Genomic DNA, 24,221 nt, shown 5'->3' on the forward strand with positions numbered 1-24,221 from the left:
TATCTTTTCCTCACTGTGTATTCTTGGCTCCTTTGTCAAAAATTAACTGGCCATCTTTGCAGGGGTTTATTTCTGGACTCTATTCTGTTTCATTGATCTACATATCTGTTTATAATGCCAATACCATACTTTTTTTTTAACACCTTTATTGTGGTATGGTTCCTATACAGAAAACTACACATATTTCAGATATACACTTTGATGAATTTTGATGGATGTATATGCCAATGAAACCACTACCACAATTGAGATAGCTAACAGTTCCATCACTCCCAAGAGGTGCAATTTTCAAATTTCCAATTTATCCCTTCCCACCCCATTTCCCCCTGGTAACCATGAGTTTGTTTGCTATGTCTGTGATTCTGTTTCTGTATTGTAAATAAGTTCATTTGTGTCCCTTTTTTTAGAGGCCACATATGAGTGATATCATATGGTATTTTTCTTTCTCTTTCTGGCTTACTTCACTTAGAATGAGGATATCTACGTCCATCCATGTTGCTGCAAATGCATTATTTTATTCTTTTTTATGCCTGAGTAGTATTCCATTGTAAATATATATATATATATATATATATTTGATACATGCATATGCATGTATGTAAAAATAAATAAATAAATAAATATATATATATATATATATATATATATATATATATATACAACTTCTTTATCCAGTCATCTGTCAACAGACAACACCATACTGTTTTGATCACAATAGCTTTGTTTTTTGAAACTGACATTTGGTTTTATTGTGCCAAAGACATTACAGATGGCAGATTTTGTTGACACCTGCAGGGCACGAGTGCCCCATCTGCTCAGGCTGCTTCCATTCCCCACACTCAAATCCTGGGTGGTGGCCATGATCCTTAAAGGTGCCCCCACCCCAAAAAGACTAGTGATGGTGGTGGAACCATAAGGAATGCAGCAAGGTCAGTCTCATTGTCCAAAAAGCCCACTTGACACCTGCCCCCTCTTGTCCCTGTCCCTGGCTCATGCTGTAGATCCTGCCCACCTCCGCAGAGCTGGAGGCCAGGGACAGCAACCACATCTTTGTGCCCCTTCTGTGCCCCATGGCCTGCATGCCCCCAAACCAGAGATGCCACCTTCATAGAGCCAATGTTATAGTCTACGTCACTTTTTGATTGGTTGATTTTATAAGATAAAAGTGCATTTTAATAAAGAAAAATTCAACATTGAAGGCTCAGACATTTTTGGGGGTACTGGGAAGGGGATATACCCACTTCTTCCTCCCACCTCCCTGGCATCACTGTGGAGGTGGGGTGACAGTTTTCTGATCTTGGAAGGAACTGAGGGCAGGGAAACTTCCCTCTGTCTGAATGTCTCTCCTCAGGGGCTGCCTGGCTGCCAGTCGGTTTGTCTCTGTGTGTCTCTCACCTACCTTCAGCACCCTTGCCTGAGTCCCCTGTGGAATACATGGATGGTGCCGTGCAGGGGACAAGAGGGCACATCAGCTGGCGAAGAGACAGGTGGCGGTTGTGGTGGCAGTGATGAAGGGTGCATGGGGGTGGGCCAGCCAGAGGGAAGCGGGGAAGGAAAGGAGGGAAGAGAGGCAACAAGGAAGAAGGCGAAGGGGAAGAAAGCCAAAGAAGGTGGGGTGGCACTGGAGGGCAGGAGTGGTGGGGGTTGGGAGACGGTCTCCAGTCTCTGGGTCTCCATCAACTCTTGTCTGGGGGTGGGTCTCTGTGCACTTTGTTTCTCTTCCTACTGTCTATGTTATTCCTGCTGGGACACTGCCAGCACCGAAGCTAGGGTCTCATCATCCCAGTCGCTCAGACTGTAGGCAGAAGGGGACATCTGCTGAATGAGGGCCTGGCACTCCAGAGCAGGGTAGAGGGACATGAGGGGGGAAGTAGCCCGGTCGGCTTCTGTTGAGAACTGGCAGCTTCTACCTGGTGCACAGGGTGAAGGAGGTTTGGCAAGAGCTAAGACAGTGCCCGGGGAAGGGGCCTGATGCCCAGCTCGGCATCAGCTCAGGGTGCTCAGGAGACGAGGCTGAACTCCACTGCCGTGGGGACCAGATGGGTCACTCCTCCAGGCCACTGGAGGCTGCTGCGGTGGCAGAACTGCATGTGGCACTGGTTTTCCGGGGCTGGCTGGGGCCACGGACTTGGCAGGCCTGTTTCTCTTGATGCCTCAGCCACTGCAGGTAGGACTCCCAAGCCACCTGCTGCTCAATGGCCTCGTTTGTGGCCTCCCAGTCTGTGGTCCGCTGCTTGTCTTCCAGCATCTGCTGTTCAATCCATGACTCCTCCGATGTTTTTATGGCATTCTTCATCAAGGACTGCTCTGCAAACCCTGGTTTGAATGATGGCAGGCCCGGTCCCATGCCAACGGTGGCCTTGTTAGGATTCACCGAGTTGTAGTGGATATTCCCATGGTAGCTGACACGGATGGGTTCATCCGCATTTTGCTGGATGCCATGGAATGTGTTGATCAGTTCTGGGCTGCACTGGTACACCTCCACCAGCCGGCTGAACATCTCTTCCGTGGCCTGCATCTCAATGTGGTTGCCATGGCAGTTGTTCTTCCGCTTCCGGTTGATGTAGGTGGTGAAGTCCTCTGTGACGTAGTTGGAGAAGGAGTCAGCATTGTTCATCAGAGAGTCCACGCAGTTCATGTCCTGGTCTCCATAAACCTAGTCGGCTACGGCCAGGAAGAGAGAGGCGCCGTCCTCCTTCATCTGCTTGATGGTGAAGCCCTGCTTGTCTCCCAGGGCCTTTTCAAAGCAGTGCTCCTGCTGCTCCGCCGGGGGCGGGGTCCGTGGCCTCGCGCTGCAGCCGCTTCATACCCGTCCTCGCTGCGGGAACCTGCGGCGGCCTCCTCAGGCTCGGGACTGCCCTGCCGGCTGCGCCCGCCCCAGGGGCTTGCCGCCGCCGCCGCCCGCTGTGCCCAGGCCCCGGCAGCAGCCGCCCTTGCCCGCCGCCGCCGCCCCCACCGCGTCCCGCTCCCCCCACCGGGCCGCCGCCGGGACCGCCGGGGCCCCCGCCAGGGGGAGGAGAGGCCTGCTGTGGCCGGACGGCACGGCCAGCGCCCAGCGGGGCAGCAGCCCCGGCAGCGGGCCCTGAGGCGGTGGCGAGGCCCGGGGACGGGCCCCCACGGCGCCCGCGTCACGGTCGTGGTCGCCGCCGCCCACGCCTACACCCCCGCAGCAGAGCTGTGCGGGGGACAGCGGCCCGGGCGGTGGCGGCGGCTTCTTTGGGGGAGAATAGTCACTGTAGCAGCAGCGAGTACCCCCCAGCGAACCCGGCGCCCACAGTAGCTTTGTAATATACAGGTGACCCTTGAGCAACACAGGTCTGAACTGCATCGGTCCACGTACACGGGTTTTTAACACAGATGTGTGTTGCAGTGCTGCACAATCTGAGGGCGCTGCGCTGTGGATATAGACAAAGGAGGACCACCTGCATGGAAAATTACATGCAGATTTTCCACCATGTAAGGGGTCAGGGCCCCTAATCCCGTGTGTTGTTCACGAGTCACCTATAGTTTGAAATCAGGAAGTGTGGTCCCTCTACCCTTGTTCTTCTTTCTCAGGATTGTTTTGTCTGGGGAGGGTAGAGCTCAGTGGCCCGAGTACGTGTGCATGAGGTCCTGGGTTCAATCACCAGCCTCTCCATTAAAATAAATAAGTACATCTAATTACCGCCCCGCCCCCGAAATACTGCTTTGGATCCTTGGGGTGTTTTGTGATTCCTTGCAAATTTCAGGATTGTTTGCTCTATTTATGTGAAAAGTGCCATTGGAATTTTGATAAGAATTGCATGGACTCTGTGGATCCCTTGAGTGGTACGAACATTTTAACGATATTAATTCTTCCAATCCATTTATTTGTTTCTTCCTCAGTTTCTTTCATCACTGTTTGATGGGTTTCAGCATGCAGATTTTTCTCTGCCTTGGTTAAATGTATCCCTATGGATTTTATCTTTTTGATGCTATTGTAAGTGGGATTGTTTTCTCAGTTTCTCTTTCTGAAAGATCGTTGTTATCATATAGAAATGCAACTGATTTCTGTATATTGATTTTGTCTCCTGCAACTTTACTGAATTCATTTATTATTTCTAACAACTTTTGGTTGAGTCTTTAGGGTTTTCTATATATAGTTATCATCTCATCTGCAAGCAGAGACAATTTTACTTCTTTTCTGACAGCAGTATTCTTTCAAATGCATGGGCTGAATTCAAGGAAGGGACATGTGTGAAAAGGTGTGACCTCTGCCCACAGTGTAAGACTGAAAAGATAGGCCCCTTCTCTGCAGCCGAGTTTCAGGAGCATTTAAAATAGAAGAGTTCATCAGTTATTCAAGGGCATGGATTTTAAATGCAATCACTGTATATGATTAGCTGTTTGATCTTCTGTGCCAATGAATTTGGAAGCTAACCTCTGATTGCACAAAATAGAACACTAAGCACTTATTCCATTGAGGGCGGCTGTGGTCGTTCATTGGTGGATGGATACAGTGGCCAAATTACTGACAGCGGCTGTAGGTAACTGTTAGAGAGAAAAAGGAGGAAGAAAGGCACCGCTCTTAGGAGATACTTGGTGCCTTCCCACTCGTGTTGAAGACTCAGTTCAGGTGTCTTCTTCTGAAGACCCCCCCCTCGCTTATGCCAGGTGGAACCCATCGCCGCCTTCACCGCCCACCACGGCGCTCCGGTTGTCTCCACGCCTACTTCTCTTGCAGGATTACAAGCTCCGCGAGGGCAGGGACCACGTCTTATTAAACTTTGCGTTTCTATCACAGTGCACAAGGCCAGGCATTTGATAAATGAATAAATGGATGAGTTGCCAATTAAACTCAGCAAAGGCCAGACTTACAAATTAAGGAGTTTATTTATTTAAATATTTTTCTTTTTTTAATGTTTACTAAGCAGCTATTTTATTTGGGGGGATAATTAGGTTTACTAATTTATTTTTTAATAGAGGTCCTGGGGATTGAACCCTGGACCTCATGCATGCTAAGTACATGCTCCATCACTGAGCTATATACCCTCCCCACAGTAAGCAGTTTATTTAAATAGTTGTTTCCTATGTCCCTGAAGAAAAATAAATGAACCATTGATTATATTAACTTATCAGTCCTTTTCCAAGTTAAACCTTCAGTTAAACCTAATTTTTTTTCATAGGTTGGGTGGTGCCTTTCCAGCCCTATAGACAGAGTCTTGCAATCACCATTGGAGAATTCAGAGCCGTAGATATTTGTGACACAGCCTCGGTTTGCCGGCTGCCTGGTGGACACCTGTGTAGAGCAAAGGTGTGTGAAGTCAGAGGATGAGCTCTGGGTTCCTGAAAAGAAATGTAGCCTCAACCCTCCAATTCAGGAAGATGACTTGATAACAGTATTTAAAAACGTATGAATAACAAGTGAGGCTTCACATATGGACCTTAACTCTAGTTTTAGTTTACGGCATATCTATGCAGTTTTTTTTTTTCTTTTTAGTCTTTACTGGGAGATAAGCTTCCTGAAGACAAGTGTATCTGTGTGTTTCAAAGCTATGTCCCCAGCAGCCTCAACAGTGCCTGGAAGGGAGAAGTTACTCACAAAACACTTCCTGAGTGACTGCGTACCTATGTGTGGGAGCCACGGGGAGAGAAGTTTGCTGTTTAAAAGTCGTGAGCTAATTTCTTGTTCTTCCCCCCAAATGTCAATGGATCAACCATGAAAAGAGCATAGATACCATCGGTGTGAAAAGTTTTATGGTTTTACTGTCATGATTTTTAGCCCCAAAAGAGTGAAAGAAACCCTCCAGACCTGGAACATTCCCCCTCAAAACATGCTCCGAGGGTTCCCAGGGGAAGTCTTTCCCTTGGCCGCACGGGAAGCGCGGAGGTGCCTCTGAGCCCTGGGCAGCCCAGCTCATCCTGGAAGGCTGGCCAAGCATTGACAGAGGCCCAGGAGACAAGGCTGGAGAGACGCTGGGAGAGCACATGGAGGGAGGACAGCAAGGTCCGCCCCTCTGGACAAGACGTGTCCCTCTGCTTGTGGACTGGATGTACCACATGTGTGTGCATGCACATGTGTGTGCGTGGTCTGCAATCTCCCACGCATCACTCCTGCTGCGGGAGTGAGGAGAATGGCAAAAACCAAACAAAAACAAACAGAAACTTCACTGCAGTTTCTGAGGACCAGGGTTTCCATATGTGATATGAGAAGTTTGTAATTTCCACGTGAAGCTATTTGCCAAGTGACTCATTCCAATGCTGGAGAGAGAAAGACGGGTTCTGATGGAAAGAGATGAATCAACCCTCTGTCCATTGCCAAGATGGCCAGAGAGACATCAGGGAACAAAGTGGAGGATGGTCCAGTTTCTTCCGGACCCAGACTCTCAGCCCCAGTCCCTTTGGGGGAAAGGACAGCTCTGGGTACGAGGTCAGTTTCTCTGACGCTCCGTGTGGCAGGCCCAGATCTCGCCTCTGCAGTCAGCTCTCCGGACACTCAAGACTCCTGGGGAGCTGGAGCCAGTGGATCCCAGAGCGGCCACAGTCAGTGCGGATGCTGCATCCTCCTGGCCTGATCACGCCCGGCGGTTGCTCACCGCGTGTGCACTCTGCTTGCATGTGAGTGTGTGTGCACTGAGGGAGGAATGCTTTGAGGATGAAGAGCCAAGGCCAGGCCTACCTCTCAGCAGCTGCTCACTCTTCACCCTGAGGCAAGTCCTTCAGCCTGGCTAGGAGCAGACTAAGGGGACGGTACAAACACCGCCTCCTCGACTCCTCTGAGGTCAGGCAAGCCCTGGCCACACTGCAATGCGCCATGAGCATGTATCGATCTGACTTTTGGGCTCCTTTGGTCTCCTTTCCTTGCAGCCCTGTCCACGGTTAGACTGCCTGGTGGAGCCAGGTGCCTCCAGCTACAGCTTGGAAGCCACTGGAAGCAGAATTTGGGGCTCCCCATATGGGACGAGCCAACTCTACCATTTATGTGGGATTTATGTTGATCTGAGGCTCCATTAAAGGGAGGGTAAACTGTTCTTTCCACCACCCAGTCTCCTCATCTCCTGCTGCCCTTCGTGCTCACCAAGCCCAGACACTGATGGCTGACGCAGGCCTACCTGATAACTCAAAAGGTCTGCACTTCTGCACTGTGTCCAAAAGTTCTATACAGGAGGATAAAGGCAGTGACCAAGGTGTACCTGCCACTTCGACCCAGGCACTGAGCCAAGCACACAGGACTTCCTGTTTAACCCTTCTGGTAGTCCTTAAACTATACTCTCCGTCTTACAGATGAGGAAACTGAGGCTGCGAGGGGACACAGTCCTGCCCAAGATCACACAGCTCTCGAGCGACAGAGCCTGGATTGAAACTCATGAGGTTGGACCCCAGAGTCCTGGCTCTGGATCAGAGTCACCAAGTCCGGCCAGCTTTGCACCCTCCCAGCCCACGGGGGCTCCTGGAGTTTGGGGAAAGGGAAGAGGGGAAGGATGAGCAAAGCTCATTCTGAATGTGCAAGCCTTGCATGAGGGTTAGCAGGCCCCTTTCCACTTCCTTGTCCGTGTCTGTTGTTTTTTTCCCCTTGATTCCCAAGGGAAAGGGAGGGAGAGCCAAGTTCAAGGCTGTCCCAGCACCACTCATGTTCTCTGCCTCCAGCCCTGCTGCAACCACCAGGCTTCCCCTGCCTCCTCTTCAGCCCTGTCTGGGGACGGGTGCAATCTGGAGATGGCATGCTCTGGCCGGTCCAAGTGGAGTGCAGACAGGAGAGCTCTCCTGCAGGCTCTCAGTGAGACAAGAAGAAGGAAAGATGTGTCCAGGTGACCCCCCTCAGACTTGACCCCACCTTCACTGCTCATGTCCACGCCATCCAGAGCCCCAGAGGTCCTCGAGCCTCACCCTCCACTGGCCAGGGCACTGAGTGTGCCGAGAGGACCACGCTCTGCCCCCCAGGCCTTGCCCCGGCAGGAGAGCAGGCAGCCGTCCTGAGGCGGGCACAGGCCGGGGCGGAGAGGCCTGTTCCCCTCCCAGGCCTGATGCCAGCTTGGCCACACCAGCACAGTCATTCAGCTTCTCTGGACTTGGGGTTTCTCGTTCTTAAACTGAGTGAGGAGCTTGGGGTTCACTAAATCTCTAAACATTACTTTCAATTCTAAAATCCAAGGATTCTAAGTCTCTCCCCTTCTGGGCAGCCCCGCTCCCGTTCTCCTCCTGGACCTTCTTCAGCGGGGACGATGGCGGAGCTCCCAGGAGGCCGGGCACCCAGGGCCCCGGCATCGCAGAACAGAAGTGGGATGGTTCCATCTGCTGGCAGAATGAGGAAGCGGCGCTCTCAGCGGGCCCAGCCCCAGGGGCACAAAACTCTCTGGGGCCCTCAGTGTGTTTCCAAAGGACAAGACCTGTGACCCCCCAAGCAGCTGCTGGTGACAAGCACCCCTCAACAGTGGAGTCCAATGCTCACACAGGCGGAAGTGGCTTTCCCCCCAAACACTCCATCTTGGTTACTCACGATGAGGTGAATTTAATGACATCCCCCCACCCAAGACCAAATGACTTCTGTCCAAATTTATGATGTTCAGACTATTGACAGTGATTAATTGCTATAGCAGCCACATAACAATCTGGAGGGCGGTTGTGGCGGGAAATACCTGACCTTGAAGGAGCAGTGTGTGCCTTGGGGGAGAGAGGAGGAAGGAACATTAACTGGAGGCCCCCTTTACCCACTTGGATATGGTCCTCCTCAAAGTCAAATATTCTGAGATGAAAGTGGAGATCAAGTTACCAGAACAGCAAATAAAGACATAGGGGAAACAAGGAAGCAGGTATCACGTGGGCGCTGGTGGACAAACCTTTCTGACTGGTGGCTCCTGGTCGGAGGGGACACTCAAGGTCACTGCCCCTCCCGTTCTTGTGTCTCACCGACTTTCTGAAAGCAAGGTCAGAGAGCAAATCAGAAATGGGAAGTTGCAGCCGGGTCTTTCAACCAGTCGTTTAGTTCTATGAAGTGTCACCTGTAACAGGATAATGGGAAGGTCTGAATGAGCTGGTGAGGGAGTAAGGGCTTTTCCTAAAGAAAGATAAAACAGAGAAGCAGCTCCCAGCACTAAACCCGCTGCCCTGTTTCTTCAAAAAAAGAAGAAGAAAAAAAAATAGGTTCTCCAACACGGAGAAGCAGAAATCAAAAACTTCTTAAATCACCTTAAATGTTTTGAACAGAATGAAACACCAATTTTGCAAAAGAAACAGCACTGGGAAAGATCATAGCAACAGGACACTCCAGCTGCTCGGTCCCCCAGGTGTTTTTGGAAAAGGAAGAGAGCTATTCAGCATTGAAGATTCAGGAATGTCTGTTGACATATTAAGGAAACAACCTCAGGGGACAGCTGACAAAGCTCCAAGAAGCATCACCAAGGGAGTGGTGATGCAAACGCGGTCTGTGTTTACAGGCTGCGCACAGCCATGCTTCCTGCCTGACAGCTGATGTCACGCTAATTCCTATCTAGATTAGCATTGCTGGAACATCAACTCGGGCGGCTCAGTCAGCTGCAATCGATAGCAGGCTCCTTTTATAGAAGACAGTAAAGGAAAACATACATACACAGGGACAGGGAGAGAGTCCAGATTCCTCTGTGCTGAAAACCCACGCCTTGTGCCAAAAATGGGGAAGGAAAAGACAGGAGGGTCCCCTGTAAGTCTGAGAGGCACCCAGATGCGCTCAGGTGTCTTTCTGCGGAGGGAGTCCTAGTGTCCGCAAGGGATGCTGCTGTTTCATGACGCAGGCTTTGTTTTTTAAAAGCATGACTAAGGAACATGCCTAATTCCCAGCGGAGCTGAATGAGGATGGAAGGAAACAGAAGACATTAGGTGGGGAGGGGAAAATAATGATTTTTTTCATTATCGAATAACTGGGCTGATTCCTTTTCAACCTATGCATAAAATATTGCTTTTCTTTAACACTTCTATCTTCAAGAAGACTGCTTTTCAGGTATTTTAGAATAAATAATAAGAATAAGAATTATGAAAATTTGAATCAATCTTGGACTGAATGCTTATGTCGAGGATCCTCTCTTAATGTATTGAGGGGCCACTTGGCATTTTCTCCTTTGGGCCTGGCAGTTTTAACTGCCCATAAAGAAGACCCCATTTTAAAAACTCACTTTAACTTTTCATGTTCTCCTTTCTTTACTAGATTGTGCTGAGCTGGAAGGGACCTATGCTGTCTTATGCAGGAGACCAACAGCCAAAGCATCCTTGGTTCCGAGACCTTCAGAGTGTCAACAGTCAAAAAAAAAAAATTGGGTGGGGGATGAGAGGGAAGAATGAACATCAGTGGAGATGGCAGAATTGTATTTAATATTAATGAGATGAGGATAATGAGGATGACAAAGCACATTAGACACATGAGTTAAAAAAGTCCACAAGGATGGCAGTGACATGATAAAAATGACACATTATTCTTTTCTTACATGTTTATAACACTTTCCTGCTAAGGCAGTGGGCTTTTTCCCCAGCTTAAAGGCAGTTTAAGCTTTGGGGTGTCTATAAACCACATGAATTTATATGAAGACATGGTGGGTATGTGGGGTAAGTGCATATTTTTCTGGGAGACGGGCTTCCACCTTTCATTAGATTTTCAAAAAGGTCCAAGAGCTCCTTAGAGGTTAAAGCTGATGAATTCTAATAGATAACAAGTTTCTTCTGTATAGCACAGGGAACCATGTTCAATGCCCTATAGTGACCTCTAATGAAAAAGAATATGGAAAGGAATGTATGTATGTATGTGGATGACTGAAACGTGATGCTGGACACCAGACATTGATGCAACATTGTAAACCGAGTAGACTTCAATTAAAAACAAAAACTGGTGAATTCTAAGGAGTTAAAAATCCTTCAGAAATTCCATCTCAATCATCGCTCACCACCCAGTGAGACCATTTATTTACAGGTGGAGAGAGTGGGAAACTGAGTGGCTAAGTGGCTTGCCCAAGGCCAATGAAGCAGCCTGGTCTATTATTAACTGTGACACAGGATCAGACGGCCCCTTGTGTGAGCTTGTGTGGCCTGTCTGTCATCAGGAGCACCCCTTTCCAGCACTGCTCACAAGGAGAGGACCAGAGGAAGGGGAAAAAAGATGAAGGGAAAAAAATCTGTAACCCCATCTCTCCAGATATGATCCTAAGTGAACAAATACCCTGGTTGTTAGGAGCGGCTCCTCCCCTTTCCAACCATGACCCTGAAGTTACAAACTCTTGGTTTCTTTGGGAGGAAAATGTGGATAATAAAATCTTTCCTGCACGTCACCCAGAGTTGTTACACAGCTCAAATAAGGTTATGGATTTAAAAATGTGGAAAGTCATTTTGTAAAGCACAAATATCTATGTATATTTTATCAATATCCATCAATCGATCAATATCAGCATCACTATAAGGAATTCCTGCTGATACCCTGAGAGGCTGCTTTGCCAGCCTTGAAAGCACAGCTGCCAAAACTATCCCCTTAACAAGACTGCTTCCGGGGGAGGGGGTAGCCCAGCCGTAGAGCGCATGCTTAGCAAACATGAGGTCCTGGGTTCAATCCCAGCCCCTCCATTAAAAAGTAAATAAATAAACCTAATTACCTACCCTCCTCCAAAAAAATAAACAAGACAAAAAATAAAACAAACCAACCCCCGCTCCCCTCCAAAAAACCCACACTGCTCCTGATGCTAATTCCCCACTTTAGAAATTGCCCTGGGCCCTTTTGACCCATTATTCAAATCCGTGTGTCCCTGGTCAGACTTCTTTTGATCCAGAACCCAATCTTGTCTTTGGTGCCACCAGCCATGATCTCTGACCCCAGTTCTACTCCATCCAGGTAGATCTTCACCTCACTGGCACCCAAAGTGGTTGTTTTATATTCTGGAACTCTCTATACACTTTCCCTCACCTGTGACATGTTAGCCCACCTTAAAATGCAGAACACTCCGAAATGCTTCATTTACTATCATTTCCATCAAAAGGCGGCGTGCTGGTGGCGACTGGGTGACCTCCTCAGAGCTGGTTTTATCCATGATAATTACATGACACATCACTTAAATTACATCCATCGTGTGGTTTTTTCTTTTGCAAACTTTGGCTTTCATTCCTTCCCTCCTTTTCTAAAATGCTTAGAAAAGTAGATTTTACAAAACACGGGATACGAATGTCATCTGTTGTGTATGAATTTGCTAAGAAATCGGGTCTACCACAGCTGTTATTTTTTCCACAGATCCTTCTCAATCTGTTACACATTTAGTATGTTTTATAAATATGTGACATATTTGGAAATATATTGTTCACGTATCTTTCGTGTTTTTCCATTCAAGTCATGCAAAAAATATAGTATCGGTTTGTCAACACGGCTTTCAAAAGCGACAAGATCTCCTCCCTTGACAATTCCAAGAAAGTCCACAGTCCAAGACCAGGCAGTTAGGATGAGATAGTTCGCTTCCTGTTTCTGACTTGGCCATGTTCGTATCTGTCCCCGTGTCATGTGTCAGCTGTGCTTTCAGCATCTCATAATCAAAAATATCTGAAGTGCGTGATGCAGAAGCAAGGTGGCTCACTCACACTGCTGCACGTTCTAGAACGTGTGTCCATCCTGATAAAAGCAAGGACACAGAAGGAATTGCAGCCTGGATTCTCCCGTGTTCTTTCTGACGAGTCAGGGCCACCACACCCAGGTAGGACTGTTGGGATGTTTCCATTAACTGAAAGCTCTGAGCTGGCTTCCAGACCATTACAGATGCCTGAGGTTTTTGGTTTTTGTCTTTATTTTTTTCATGTGAATGACCACAGCCCTGGGTGGAGGTTTAAGTCATATTTTTTCCTGGAGAGTTTGAGGTCTGTAATGCTTGGCTTCTGGGGGACTGAGGAGAGGGTGGGAGGCGGGGAGGGTGGAATCTAAATACCAGTTCTTTCAAAACCAAACGTACTTGTCCTTTCTCAGTCAAAAGAATAAGGTGATGGCATATATGCATAACTGAATCACTATGCTGTACACCAGAAATTAATACGACATTATAAATCAACTAGACTTCAATAAAAAAAAAAAAGAAAGCAATGTTTGAAGAAGGAAAATGAGCTGGTGTACTTCAACTCTTTTAAAATTGTCCTCAGTTTTATGAAGTACATCTGTCAGTTTCTTTTAAATAAGGGCAAAATTGCTTAAGAAATCCATACTCCAGATCTCATATTTCCAACGGATACAACCACTGCAATGACAACCCCTATTATCACACTGTTATTTACTGCATGTTTATTTCCTACATTAATCTGATCTTAACACGTTATCAGCCGACTCTTGCCTTGCAGGAGGGATGCCGGCTGAGCGAGCCGACACTCGGCAAAGCTGTCTCCCCAGCCCGGACTGTATCTGTGTCGGTTCTGGCCCCAGACTCCCCACTATGTCCTTAGTGGGCCTCGCAGAGACCCCCAGGGGGCTGGGAGGCTCTCTGCATAAGAGATCACAGACCTAGAATTCAACTTCGGGAAAAACTTTGAAGGAAGTTCAGCAGGGGCTCTTTGTCTCTAACATGTGCACACAAAGGGCATTGCCTGGTTTACAGGAGATGCTTGGGACATCTCTCAAGAGTGCCTCGCTGCTTATCACTGGGAAAAACAAACAAACAAAACCTCCCGGTTCTGTGGACATACACCCTCCTTGTGAGATAGTGTATTATTTATCACCAGCTCCTCAGCCATTGGTGTCAGGACAATCAAACCTTTGTATCCACAGTTTGTTCTTTGAAAGCCCTCTCAGCCATCGCCTCATTTTGCCTGCTCACCAAGCCTGCAAAGGAAGGCTTTTTCCAGACCTCACATAGATTTAGAGGAGGAATGGAAGTGGAACCTACATCTCCCAGCCCATGTGTCCTTTTTTTCAGTCCACATACTCTTCAGATGGTTACCAATCAACATTTCCCTCCACCCCAACCCACGAACACTTATTGAGGGAGGAAAAAACAACCCTGTTTTCAGAGACTGCTCTGAAAGAAACTTTTTGTCTTCAAAATACTACTTTATTTCCAATCACTGAATTCTCAGGGTGTGTGAATTATTTCTCTATGGGATGCCTATTGCTCTGCTAAGTGTAACGACAGATCAACAGATAGCTAAGGCAACCTCCCTGTTCTCCAGGAGCCTAGGGTGGCAAACAGATTCTGAGATGTTCTTGTGTTATCTCCTCCCCCTGAATGTCAGCAGAGCCTTAACTTGCTTCTAGCCAATGGAATCCAGCAAAAGTGATAGGATATCATCTCATTGATTTCATTACATTAGTTGGCAAAGGTGAAGGGATTTTTGCAGATGTAATTAAGACCTCTAATCAGTTGCCTGAAGTTAATCAAGAGACAGATTATCCTGGGTGGGTCTGACCTAATCAGATGAGCCCTTTAAAAGAAGGTTTAGAGGTCAGAGACTCAATGCAGCATGTCTCTCTCTTTCTCTCTTTTGCTGGCCTTGAAGGAGTAAAATTTCAGGAGATCTATAGCTTCAAAGCAATAAATTCTGCCCTGTGAGCCTGGCAGAGAACCCTGAGCTTAGCTGAGGCTCCAGCTCCAGTCTTGTGAGGCCCTGGGCAGAGACACAGCTGACTTGTGGAAGAGATGATAAGTGTATGTGCTTTTAAGCTGCTAAACTGGTGATCATTTGTTACACAGCAATAAAAGACAAACACAATTATGATCTAGGATGGAGCTACAGCTCAACAGAATTTAGCAAGTGTCTATACAAATCTAAGATTTGTTAAAAAAAACTTTTAATACAGAGGTGATATGCAGCACTAATAATTGTACCACAGTAATAAAACCAGTCTTGTCATTTAGAAACAATAGTGACAACTATATTATCTCCCTCTTTCTCTCCATGTCTCATACACACAGCTGCTCAACCAACTGCTTATAGGAAGGTCCTATTAGGAACATTGGTGATCACACTCAGAAACATCAGATAACTGTTCCAGGAAGGCACCTGAAATTTCTCTCACAACCGAGCTGTCACCTTGGAGAGGAAGCATCAGCTTCTGTGCCAAATCACAGGGAAAGATTTCTCCACATTAGTGGGATTTCAAGAGGTGCCTAAGCATGTAGACTCTTCGAGGCAGTGCCTGAAACAGTGCCTGGATGAGTAGGAACGTAGGGGAAAAGCAGCAGGTGCTCAGGAAATATCACAGAGATGCAAGTGACATCAGCCCTGGGGAAGAACCTTCAACTTCAAGGCGGCAGATGGAACGGTTTGTCTGTTAAACAAACCGTGTGGATCTGACCTGAAAGGGTTTATTTTAGTGATGCTTTCTAATATTAATTTCATCAGCCAACGTGTAGACTTTTCTCGTGGGTGTAATGACAGCTGGTGAGGAGAATGAGGCGGGAGTGGCAGGAGGCCTGGCCAGGTGGAGGGCGTCCCAGGCCCGCTCTGAGGCGTCACCTCACACCCGGGGAGACAAGGCCAGTGACATCACACAGCACACAGCTGAGCTCACAGGTAGGAAGCACCTAGAATGGAAAGCCCATTTTGACATCAAATGCAGAAGTAATATTAATGAAACAGGATGGGGACAAACAGTGCATAGCCTCGGGCGGTGGTCATGTGCTGACTTTTCAGGATGCCCCCAAACCAGCCCCCCACTTACCGTAGCCCGTGCACGTGGCCAGGCCACTCACCCACCCAACCTTTGTTCCCCTCAGTTGGAAAATAGGGATGACTATAGGACCTACCTCCCAGCAAAACTATGCTAGGACTCAGGGAGAACGCAGTGAGACGGCTCATGCTGACGTGCAGGGAGAGGGAGGCTGCCCCGTAAATATTTATGACTGTGAGTCACAGAGGTGAACCAGAAACGTAAACGGCAGGGGTGGCTGGCTGGCTGTTACTGTGTCTGCGGAATGCCTCACAGTCTGACTCTTCTTCCAGAGAGTTCCATGCTCCTCCTGGCGGCCCCATACATCAGCACCTGCTGGTTCTAACAGGGAGGACCCAGCCTCTGCAGGGCTGGGCAGGCCAAGCCACCCTCGTGCTGTGTGTGAGCGGAGCGCCTGCCTGGTGACCTTGTCCTCACTGGGGGTGGCAGTGGCTGGTATGGCTGGGCTGTCCCCACCTCCCCCAGCCTCCACCCCTCCCCCTCTGTGGCCGCCCAACAGTGGCCTTCTGTGCTCTTTTCTGTTATTGCTTCCACTGGGGCTGGACTCACCCTCATTCACAAGCCCCAGATCTGTCCTGGGCACAGGGATAAGGCAAGGCTGGGCTTCTCGAGGAGCAGCGAGGGTGGCTGTCTTCAGGCTGAGAAAGGAAAAAGCCCTGGCACTAAGCAGAGTGAAAAATCCCCAAATCCTGGCCATGATGGAGAAAACAACAGCCGTAAAGCGGGTGAGGAGGCTGGGCGCCGTGGGAACGCAGTGCAGGCGGGGCGCACACGTGGTGTCTGGGCTGGGGCCCCAGACCTTCCCCAAAAGGGAGAGATCCTTTCTGGCTGATGCACCATGAACTCCGTGTTTCCTACAATTCTACAGCAAGGATCCAGGAACAGGAGAAAAGGAAATGGAGAAAATTCATCCTGCGATCCAAATTTAAGCAAGAACAGGACAGACTTGGTGTGAGCCAAATAGAAATGAGGCCAAGAGCGCTTTCTTGGGGGCCCTAGCTTTTTTTTTTTTTTTTTTTTGCAAACGCCCAAACCTGTTTAACTGCTTCTTGGGAACGACAGTTGTGGGATCCAGTTCACAACGGGAGAGGAACTCTAATTAGCGCTGTAACGTCACCTTCAGATTTAGGTGAATATAGTCAAATGGCGCATTAAGAGTGATTGCTGCCAACTGATGCCTGAAAGAAACAGAAGGGAGAGGAAGGGAGGGAGAGACAGGGAGGGAGAGAGGAAATTGTGACACACTTGGATTAAGATCCCTACTGACAGGTTGTCCTACATCAGCTGCACGAAGCAGCTATCACAGCTCCTTACCAACCAGCCCCCATAAATCCCCGGATTATATGGTATGTCTGCGTGGTCTGCTCGGACCGGCGCCCTCTAGATCACGTTCACGGTTATTGCAGTCATCAGATTTCCACAGTGAGGACTGGAAAGGTGCCCTTAACAAACCACAATGCCCTCCGGTTTGCAGAGCGGTTATCATCCTCATACTCAGTTCTTCACTGCCTGGCTGGGAGGTGAGTGGTCTTGTCCCCATTTTGTGCATGAAGATGTTCCAGCTGAGACTTACATGACCACCGCTTGGAGGAGGTCACCAGCCAGAGCCTGATGCTAAATTCTGTGACCTTTCCCCTGCCCTGAAAGAATGGGGACAGGTGGACGTAGAGAAGAAAACTGAGGCACAGGCTAGTGAAGCAACTCCTTCAGGGGGTGAGTGACTCCGTGGAGACCACCTTAGGGCTTCGGCTTACTAAAATCAACACCATTATCTAAGGTCAAAAAGACCCCCAGTGACCCGACAGTTCTCACGGGAGGGGCTGTGTATGCAGAAAGCCTCAGACGCGGTGGGGACGGGGAGCACTCAGCTGTACTTGCTGTCTCCTAACGTGCTAATGTGATTATCTCATGGTGGCTATTGTCTGTGTCCCATGATGTCCCATGACTGGTGTCATTCCAATGCTTCTGGAGAAGAGGATTGGAGCTCCAGGCCCTCGGAAGCAGTCCCGGGCAGAGTCTGAGTCATCCAGTACATCTGAGTGACAAGAAAGAGGCAAGTCTCAATGTGGAATCAGGAAAGAAATGATGCAAACCTTTCTCAGCCTTGGCGGGGAAGGGAGGCTGGGCAGACCCAGGATCTGACTCCAAGCGTTAGCTGCTTCTCCCCTGTTTGCTTTCGCCCTGGGCCCACCCTCCACTTCAGATCCTGCCCCTGTGGTTGACAGGCCTGCAGGGTTTCAAGGAGGAACCAGGCCCCTCCCGGTGAGCGCACCTCCCAGCTGGGCACAACCTCCACCCCGAAGAAACACATTCTGCTCGGAGGTGTGTTTCCCAGCTTAATTAAAATCCCCACGAAGCCCCAGTCCCAACCACAGCACATGCCACGGGTAGGGTGGCTGTGTTTTCCCTTCCACGTTCTTCTGTTGCATTTTATGGCTTTTCATGTCTAGATATCAGGCCATCTCCATAAGCCGTGACTTCCTTCCTTTTGAGAATTTCCAGGAAGCCCCGTTGCCTCCCGCGTGTTAGATTTAATGTAACTCAAACCGAAGTTTGAGGCTGTTTCTCCTAATTCAGGAAGTTTTGAGCTTGGCAGCCCACATGGGAAGAGATTTTTTTCTTAATGGTAGTGGATTTGTGGGGTGGGTGGGGCTGTTTTCTCATTTTGGTTATGTGTGGATGTTTCATAAAGGGCACAGAGAACCAAGCTCAAAAAGCAACTGCTTGGAGAGATAGAAATTCTTGTAATTCATGTTGCGCATAATGGATTTGGCAGGCCCGAGCACAGAAATTTCTAGAAGTGTTTGCGTAGCAGCAAGCTCCTAGCCAGTTCACATTTTTAAAGCTGTCCTGGCCAGCTGCCCAGCCTACAGAAAAAGTCTTGTATCTCCACAAGTTTGGCTGGCCTCTCTGACGAGTTTCCAAACTGCATGGCAACATCGGATGAGCTTACGCTTAAGTTCCAAAAAGACTCTTGCTACTTGGATTGTTACTAAATACCCGATGTGCTTAATACCAGATGAGCAGGCAGAGCCAAACCTAGGGCAATCAAATAACCTATCCTTAAGATTTTCTAAAAACAAAAAATGCAGTTGGAACACCAGATTACTGTTTTTCTTTGTTTGCTTTATGCCCTATTACTGGAACCCCTGGGGTGATGGGAATGGGATTCAGGGTGGAGCAGCTGGCTCTGGCAGTGACCAAGATGCTGTCTACCATCACAGCCCTGCACATCTGAAGCATGTGTGAGAAAGTCCAGGCCCCAGCAGATTTCCTCCAGCCTCGCTGCTCACAGCCCCACCCACCCCTTTACCACCGGCCCTCCTTCCTTGGGGCACGGTGCAGGGGAGGCTCTGGCCACACTGGAGAGCATGGAGAAGTTGAGGGGCACTGGGATTTGACCTTGGAGGAGAGAGATGGAGGGGGCATTGGGCAGAGAGGGTTTGGAGTTGGCAAATTAGAGGATGTATGAGAGTTAGAAGCTGCTGCTACTGCTGGGAAAGTGCGGAGAAATTCTCAAAGGCTTGGGGAGACAAGAGGATGCTGTGTGGCTTTGTCAGAGGCCCTGGCTGGGTCAGTAGACCTTGAAGTATTTCTTAGTGCAAACATCTCCAGTTCCATCCTCCCCTCTCCCTGCCCATTGCTATAATTTCTTTTCTTTTCTTTCTTTCTTTTTCTTCCTTCCTTCCTTCCTTTTCTTTCTTGGAACCCAGTGGAAAGGGAAGTGTACCAGGCAGTCTCTCCTCTTGCTGGATTCCAGACCATTCCTGCCATCAGGCTCCCTTCTCCTGTAACAGAGGAGAACAAATCTGACTCTATATGCGATCTGTTCCTTTAGTTTTAACAACTGTGCCCTGTTTTCCAGGCTCAGTCTTGCCAGCTCTGCCCCTTTTGTGAAACAACGTTGCCTTTAGCCTGAAATAGACAGGAGAGCCTATCTCGGGCTCTGACCTTTAAGGATGTTAGCGCTTCTGCACTCATGTGGAGATGGCAAGTTGCAAAATAGAGAATAACCTTTGTTTTGTTGGAAGTTTACAGGGACACCGTGACCTGGCCCACGTGGATGGCTGCTAGAACAAAGAATGCCTGCTGCAAGAAGTTTGCAACAATCAACCACACCCCCTCCCTTGCTTTTTGTATAAAAGGAGACTGTATTCTGACTAGAGCAGAATGGTTCTCCAAGACATTAATCTGCCATCCTATCTGCCGGCTTTCTGAATGAAGTCACCACTCTTCCTTGCCCGACACCTCATCTCCTGATTTATTGGCAAGCAGAACGAGTTTGGACTCGGCAACACTCCCTCCCTCCATGCCCTGGGCACTTCATTCTCCAAACCTCCATGCCTTCCACCTTTCTAGTCCTGACTCCCAAAGTCACAATTCTGAGAAGATGACATGGACATTCTTCTCACTCTAAGGCTGCTGACCCCTGGGAGACCGATGGCAAGCATGAGTGTTCGGGGTGATCAGAGAGGAAGATGGAATATTGCAAAATGAAATTTCAGAAATGGCGATGGACTCTTGCCATAAGAAATTTGAAAGGAAATGCCAATTCTGAAAATATTTGTTATCTGCATGAAGACAGCTGTATACAGAAAGGAATCAGTGCCTCAACCCTTGAAGAGTTTTAAGAAATCTGTTACTAAAAATGTACTATAATCCAACTGTGCCTTGAACACCATTCTGCCAAGCCAAACTCTGTGAGAAGACTGCAGGGTTTCTCCACTGCGTGGAGTCATGGGGGGATACACCATGAGCCTGGTCTAATTAGCAATGAAGTGCTTTGAAAATACTTGATTGAAGGGGATGCAGATAGGGAAATAGCGTGGAGCTGATGTCTCCAATACCTTTCAAGCCTTCCTCCTAACTACGGTCACGTGTTTTACACATCAGACGTGCTCCTGAAAAGTCGGGCGTGAATCCATATGCTCGGGGGAATTATGTTTCACATGTTCCAGGGATCCTCCTGACTTGGAGGAACCAGGTATCTGCAAGGAAGCTACAGAGAAATCCAGCGCCCACGACTGCTTCATCTCTGCTGAGCTTGGACACCCCCTCTGACCCTGGCCGGGACTGAGCTTTGAAGGACACAGGCAGCGACAGCAGTGTCTCGGTTTCATTGCTGGGTCTGGGGAGGAAAGGGCTGGCCCCAGCGAGGGGTCAAGGGCAGGCTGTGTTGTTCTCCAGCCACAACACAGAGAAGGTGAGAGGAAACCACCCCAGCACCAGGCTCTGCTGAGGGCGAGTGAAGTCGGAGGCTGAAAACAAAAGTGGAGGAGCCCATCTCCTTGGAGCCCTTTGCATTACATAATCCAAATAAACACAGCCGTGTGGGGGGCCGGGACCACGGGGCCCAGGGGCAGAAAAAAGGCATCCCCTTTGGCTTCTGGTCAAGAATGGCTTCTTTAAAACAACAGCAATAGTCATACTCGGGAACACACCAGGACAATTCAGAAGGATGTCCTGAATAAATTAAGTAGGGCAGTCATTCAAATTAGGACTTGCAAGGTGACTTTCTTTTCTCTTGCTAGGGAGGTAAATCTTAATCAGAGAGCCGGGAAGAAGCCGAGCTGACGCTGGGATGGCACTCAGGCTGCTGTGAGTTGGACCAGGGGCAAAGGGTCGCTTTCTCAGACACTGGAGAGGCAGCTCCCTTTGTCCCCTTCTCAGTCCGGGGCAATGCAGGGGGACCCCAGCCTTCAGGGAAGCAGCGAGCAGTTTGAAAAAAAAGAAAAGAAAAGAAAATTTACTAACTCAGCAAATGAACACAGGCCCAGCGTCTGAATGAAATCAGAGAGTCTGGAAATTGAGAGCAGGTGAGACTTCATTGAAACCTTTTTCGCCAGTAGCCGTCAGTCTCCTGGGACAGCCACCCTTATCGTATGCCAGGGGACAAGAATAGAAAGAAAAATTGAGAACACAGCCCTGAGCATGGGCGGGGGGGATTGGTTGCCAAGAGTTGCCCCATTAATAGGCTATGGGGACATGCAAGGGAACATTTTCTGTAAGAGGTCTGTGTTTAAAAATACATCTCTCTTCCCAGCTGGCACGGGGAGTGGTTGAGGAGTAAGAGCCTCCTCGCTCTGTGCTGAGCAGGTGCTCCCTGCCCTGGGGTTTACTGCGGAGCGCTGTACCCTCTGAGGCTGCCCCTCACGTGTCACAGGACTGTCACTGAGATCTCAGCCCAGCTCCTAGCAAGCTGGCGTAGGTGACAGTCCCTGGATGAAAGCCACGTTCCAGAAACATCCTCCACAGGGTGGTTGCTGGGTGCACCCGGGGCTGGATGGTGGCTGTGGGGATCCCTTCACCCCTGAGACCTCTGACCCTTCTCACATCGTGGATGTGTCCCTGGGGCCACATCCCTCCCCATGTCCTTATTCTCCAAAGGAGGACACCAGTGTTTGGCCACCTCCTAAGGGCATTCTGGAGTAAGAGCTAATAGAAATTACTTAAAAGCCCTTGGCAATATGAAAATGAAAATATGCGTGTATATGCATGACTGGGGCACTGTGCTGTATACCAGAAATTGACACATTGTAACTGACTGAACTTCAATAAAAAAAATAAAATAAAAGTTATTAAAAAAAGCCACTGGCAGATAAAAAGTTGAGTATCAAGTGCTGAAGGCTAGCCCCCCTCACCTGCTCTACCTAATGCATTACATCTGTGCGCCCCCTTCAGTGCTTTGCTGATAGACTGCCCCGCGGGGTTAGAAGCTGATAGAAGTCTCAGGTTCCTCCGGGGAAGCTGGCCTTTGCAGGAACCACTGACAACCGTACACATCCCAACACACATTCTGGGTAGAAAACAACAGGTGGTGAGCCGGGGAGGCTGAGAGACAGCCAGTACCCGCCCATGGGCACCCAGGGCTTGGCACCCGCTTCCCAGGGGCAGAGAACGGGGAACACATCAACGTGGCAGGGTCAAGTTCCACTCTGCCTCAATGAAACCCCGGGGGCCTCCTTCCTGAAAAACACCTGGGACAGTGTGACAGCTGCTTAAAGGATGCCAACAAAAAGGGTCCCAGGGGAAACCTCCCTGGGGAACGCCCTGCTTGCCCGAGGCAGTCGTGAGTGACAAGGGACAGACAACAGGAGCGGGCACAGCCAGGCCCGGGTGAGCTCTCTAACGAGCCGGGCATCAGCAGAACCCTCTGGACGTGAAACCTCGTAGCGCCGAGGACCATGGCAGTGAGAACAGGGATGATGATGGTTGTCACCATCACCTATGTGATAATAGACTGACCCAGACCTGTGGCCCTTGGAGGGGCCCTTCCCGGAAACGTGTACCACTTTGGGCTCCTCACAGCCCCTGCGGCTGTTTACTTTGGGGGGTCTGTGTAAACAAAACACAACTTGGGTTCTAGGGTTGCCAGATACTCCCAGCTCCTTTCAACTCTGGCCTCTGCCTCATGGTTCCTGAGTGGTGAGATAGCAGATAAGCAGATGGGGACAAAGCGTCTGGCTGGAGGTGAAAGCTTACCCCATGACAGTCCCCACCGTGTGGGAGCGGCCACCTCTGCAGCAGGCTGGGGAGATTCCTTTGATGGAAGCCACTGGACTTGGACCCCAAAGACCCGGCTCTGACAGCTGGCTCAGCCGTCTCCTGGCAGTGTGACCTTTCTGAGACTCAGTGGCCTCACCTGTGACCTGGAGCTGGAGACCTACCTGCCAGGGCACTTGGGGAGATAGTTCCAAGGAAGGACCTCGCTCCCAGCAGCACCATAAGTGTCAGCTGAAACAGCAGAATCTGATTCTGTCTGTGGTGGGACCTCTTGCCTCCAAGGGTGCTCAACTTAGTCACCTGGCAGGTGGGGTGCCCTCCCACCTCAGCCCCTGGGAGCAGGCGCACAGAGCCCGGAAGTCAGCCTGCCTCCCCCTTACCCCTCCACCCAGGAGCCAGCGACAGAGCCGGGCTGAGCAGGAGCTCTGTGTCCCCTGTGATCCAGTCTCACCGGTTAACCCACCTGCCTGGCCCCATCGCTCCTGGCTACAGAGGGGGGTACTCTCTCTCTCTCAGGCCCCTAGGGTCCCAGCCAGGGAACTGAAGGCCCAGAAAGAGCACAAACAGAAGGTGGCCTGAAGCTGTATTCTTTCCAGATGAATCTCCAGGCTGCAGTTGCCCCAGGCGAGTCCCAGGCCTGCAGCAAACCTGTCTGCTGTGGGTCTGTCTCAACACGCTGTTTGGAAAGTCAAGATGTTCAGTGTAAACTTTGCCCCCCTCCCCTTTCTCCAGGGATTCTCAGATGTCGCCCTTTGCAGCCCCACCTCTCCATGTCTCTTTGGTGCTGAAATCGGAGGTCACATGACATCCCCATCAGAACAAGTTCCTGGCGTCGCTGTCCTATTGGAGAAGGCAGAGTTGGGGTGGCATTGGCTCCGGAGTTGGCCCTGGTGTCGGTTTCTTCGTGGCACTATTTTTGGCAGATTTTTTTTAATCCTTGCTCTTTATCACAAGCCTGTTGGGCAAATGACAGCGGAATCGCAAGCTTGAATGGGCTTGTCTGACAGGCCAACTTTTACCCTGGGCTCTGCTTGCCTGACTTTTCAAAAGGAACTTCGAGCAGAGGACAGTAATTTCGTATTGATTCCTTGCTGTAATTTGCTTTGGGGTTGAA

The 24,221-nt window shown here is 49.4% G+C and overlaps 1 pseudogene; it reads right to left on the minus strand.

Moving 5' to 3' along the window:
* Window positions 1-1,146: 1,146 nt before the first annotated feature.
* On the minus strand, window positions 1,147-2,701 carry LOC140699696 (OTU domain-containing protein 5 pseudogene; annotated as a pseudogene).
* Between the last annotated feature and the right edge of the window lie 21,520 nt (window positions 2,702-24,221).

Source organism: Vicugna pacos, chromosome 11 (genome assembly GCF_048564905.1).
Source record: "Vicugna pacos chromosome 11, VicPac4, whole genome shotgun sequence".
NCBI lineage: Eukaryota > Metazoa > Chordata > Mammalia > Artiodactyla > Camelidae > Vicugna > Vicugna pacos.